The sequence below is a fragment of the Sceloporus occidentalis genome, unplaced genomic scaffold (genome assembly GCF_023333645.1).
Source record: "Sceloporus occidentalis isolate IW3139 unplaced genomic scaffold, rSceOcc1.0.p SCAF_6, whole genome shotgun sequence".
NCBI lineage: Eukaryota > Metazoa > Chordata > Lepidosauria > Squamata > Phrynosomatidae > Sceloporus > Sceloporus occidentalis.
The window spans coordinates 42,686,824-42,691,380 of NW_028316986.1; positions in this window are offsets into that span (position 1 = coordinate 42,686,824).

Consider the following 4,557-nt stretch of genomic DNA (forward strand, 5'->3'; position numbering starts at 1 on the left):
GGCGGCTCCCCTTCCACATGGGGGCCGCCATGACGACGTCACAACCGCGCCGCCTCTATACGGGGCGGCGCGGACGTGACGTCATCGGTCTGCGCCAGGGCGCTTAGTGCGCCCTTTGCGCAGACCAGGAAGGAGCTCCGTTTAGGAGCTCCTTCCTGGTTTGCGGCGCCACTTTGCATCGCTGGGTGCAGCCTTCAGACGGCTGCACCCAGTGAAGCAAGGGAGAAAGGGGTCCTCCTCCCCGCTGCTGCAGGATGTCCTTGGGGCTTGAAGCCCCAAGGACACCCCTTTTCAGGCTGCGGGGAAGCGGCCTTTTGCCACTTCCCCGCAGCCTGCAAAGCGGCGGATCGGGGCCTCGGAGGCTGCTGGTCTGGCAGCTGAGGCCCCGATACACCGGGGAAAGGGGCAGGTGCAGCCCGCCCCAAACAGGCGGTCTGTAACCCGCCTATGATTCTATCTATGCTTTCGTATCTAAACTTGATCTTTTTGGGAAAGCGGTATATAAATAAAAATTATTATTATTATTATTATTATTATTATTATTAAACTTGACTCAGCGATGGTTTAAGGTAAAACTGTTTTTAAGGGCCCGTATTCAAACAACCAGTTGCAAAATATAGTCTTTAGACACATCTTGACTTGGGACTATTAAAGATTAAAATGCTTTAAAATACATTAAAACAATATAACAACATGATGCAGTTACTTAGTTTTAGCCTTTGCAATATTTCCTTTTTAGTCAAAGCTTGGAAAGTTACTTTTCTTGTACTACAAATCCCAGAACCGCCCTGGATGCTTCTGGCAGGGGAGCTATAGCCCCAAAAGTACTGTTTTCCTTTAAATAATTACAGTTGCCCTTAATAAAATAATCTATATGGCATATTTTTGGATTAAAATTTGGAAATGTTACTCTTTTTCCCCTTTATTTTATATTATTTTATTATAATTTTTGGAGCACACCTTCCAGAATCTGAATCAGGATTTGGGATGCTATAGTAAAAAATAAAGAAAGAAATATTTCTAAGCCCTGGCACTCCATTTGCTATTTTGCTTCCTGGATTTTATCATTCACATGACAAAGCTGTAACCTTCCTGCCAGCAGACCTTGACACTCCACCCCTCTTCACTCCTTGCCTCCATCTCTGCTTTTGGCAAGGCCCCCCCAAGTGCTGTCTGGCACCTGCTTTCTAGGGCTGCTGCTAATTGGTAGCTTAAGACAAAAGACAAATGCCCAATCCACATCCTAGAGAAGGTGGAAATTAATGTGTCTCCATTGGGCTGCTGTTCAAACCAGCTGGAACTCTGGACGGAAAGAAAGGCGGACAAAGAAGCCTCTGTGTATACATATGTACGATTGCAGGGCCCACAGTGGAGCAGAAACATGCAAAGGGAATGAATGAGATTGAGCCTTTTAAAAAAATTAACTTTATATTGTTCTCCCAAATTGCAGAGGATCATAGTATTGACATATTTCAAAATATTGAAATGCTAAAATATATTTCAATAATACTAATGGTATTAATGGTGGAAGTCCAGTGTGGTATAGTGGTTTGAGAACTGGAATATGACCCTGGATAGGGTTCCAATCCCAGTTTAGCCATGTCAACCCACTGGATGACCTTGGGCAAGTTACGTTCTCTCAGCCTCAAAGTATGGCAGTGGAAAACCCCTTGTGAAGAAACTTGCCAAGAAAACTCCATGATAGGTTCACCTTAAGCACATAACAACAACAATACTAATGGTATAAAATTACTGTTTTTTCAAGAGAACCTTAATGCCATTGCATTAAATCAAATGCATGTTTAATGTTTCTTTATTGTTTTTTCAAAAAATTCAGGGGAACATCAGAAAGATAATAACATCCAATTAAAAGGGGAGTTCTTTTGTGAAATGTGTGTTCATTTTATTTCTTTGTTAACATTATTCTTCCCCTGATTTTCTTTGAGCAACACAAGGCAGGATGCATGGTCCTCCTTCCCATGTGTATCCTAACAATGCAACATGGTAGGTTAAGCGGTAGGTAGGTAAGGTGATACGTTAGGACGGGCCCCAAGTTATTCATCCATGGAGCCTCATGGCCTAGTGGGGATTTGAAATGTAAGAGTGGCTGATCATCAGTTAAAGATGCCCCAAAACATAAGCATTCCTCACCCAACTACAGAGTTCAAAGATATGGTCATGTTAGTCTGTAGAATCAGCATGTAAAGAGATCTTGTAGCACCTTTGAAACTAACTGAAAGAAAGAAGTTGGCAGCATGAGCTTTTGTAGACTTAAGTCTACTTCCTCAGATGCATTTGGAGGAAGTATAATTTAAGGAAGTACCTCCAAACACATCTAATGAAGTAGACTTAAGTCTACGAATGCTCATGCTGCCAGGCATAGTGCAGTCATCAAATGTGAGCATGACTTTGGCCTGTTACAGACTGCCAAAATAAAGCTGCTTCGGGTCTCTTTGGAGGTATGCTGTTTAAATGATGCATGCACCCTAAGAATCCGGAAGCTGCACCAAAGCTGCACTCCAGTGCTTAGGAGTGGAGTGTGGCTTTGGCGCGACCTCCGGACTCTTAGGACCCATGCATCATTTAAATAGCATATCCCCAAAGAGACCGGAAGCAGCTTTATTTTGGCAGTCTGTAACAGGCCTTTGTTACTGTATACTACAGTTCCAAAAGAAGTCGCCTTTTCTTCCCCTGTGAAAATTCACTTCCTTATAGCCTAATAACAGGTAGCTTCCAACTGACCATCCCTTCCAACATTCTTAAATGAAAAAATAAAATAAAAACTCTTTGACCATCACCAACTAATTGAATTTTCTTCTCATTTTTTCTTTTCTTGCTATCATTCCTTGGTATGGATTCTAACACACAGCACTGTTTGAAACAATGGGCAGAGAATTCCACAGCTCCTATCATCCCCAAATATCAATTGCGCTAATAGGGATTGCAGTACAACATCTGGACAGTTATAACTATCCCCCCTCCAGCTTTAAACAAATAGGTTTGTAGCATAGCATTCCTTCAATTTTGGAAGTTTAGACAGTTTATAGAGGGACATTTATAATTCTTAGCCAGAGAGCTCAAGTGCCTCACCAAACTACACATCTCAGCATTCTGTACCACATTGCCTTGATAATTAATGCAGAATCATAAGGCTATAATTGTGTAGTGTGGAAGGGCCCCAAGTCACATGCATAGGTAAAAACATTTTTAAAGAAGACAAACCATCATCATCATCATCATCATCATCATCATCTCTAAATTTCAGGACATTCAAGTCTTTACCTGAAAACACTAATTGTTCCAGAAGTGCATAATGCCACCATTAGCAAACAAAGCTTTTAGTAAAGGATAATCAGGTGTAGTGAGAACTGCTTTAATATCCCTTTCCTATTTAACTGGTATGTCATCTGTAAGGGGGAGGGTGTTTATAAAAACAGGTAGAACTTCCCAGATGAAAGCTTGCCTTCTTAGCATTTTGTATTATCACTTGTCACATTTATTTATTTATTTATTTATTTATTTATTTATTTATTTAAACCGTCAGATCTCAGGCAGCATAAACAAACAAACCAAAAGCAATTTAAAGCATTTTTAAACATAAAACAGTGTAAGCACTAGTTGACTTTCACAGATTCCTTGAGCGTGTGATCAGTGAGCATGAGATTTTGTTGTCTTTATTTGCTGTCAAGTTGACTTTGATGTTACTGAGAGTCACTTCCCTTGAAATCAGTAATTTTTTCAGGGAGAATTCACTTTTTACATATGCAGATGTGAAGACATTCAGAATCTGACAAGAAAATGGCCTAAATACCCTAAAAGTACCAGATCACATCTGATCATGAAAGCTAAGCAGTGTCAGTCCTGATCAGTACTTGGATGGGAGACCACCAACAAATTCCATGTGCTGTAGGTTATATTTCACAGGAAGAAACTGGCAAAAACAACCTCTGAATATTTCTTGCCTAGGAAAGTCATGGGGTCATCTTGAAGGTGACGTGAAGGAACATGTGCACAAACACAAAATAAACCAGAAGTGGGAAACCTGTGGCATTCCAGATGTTTTTGGACTCTCAACATCCATCAGTCCCAGTTAACCTGGGTCAGGCTTTGTTCTAAGTTTCCCCCTCACCTAACATACAAACATACACACTGCACAAGAAATCAAAGTGTCAGTACCAAGGAGACAGCTATCCCTGATTCACCTGACATCATGTATTGTTTTGCATGACCTTATGGTGCATCGTAGAAAGTGACAGAGACACTCTAACCAAAATATTGGCAAGTCATTCCCTCAGCCTCAGAGCATGGCATCGCAAATCCCCTCTGAAAAAACCTGCCAAGAAAACCCCATGATAGGTTTGCTTTAGGGTCGCCATAAGTCATAAATGACTTGAAGGCACACAACAATAACAACGACAACTATTGGTACTATACTTGTGGTGTGCTCGTACTGTGGACAAAACCAGAACTAAGAAAATCTAGATAATGATTAAGTCATTACAAAGTTTGATAAGCAGAACTTCCAAGGTGCCGGTGACCTCTGCAGCTATAGCACAA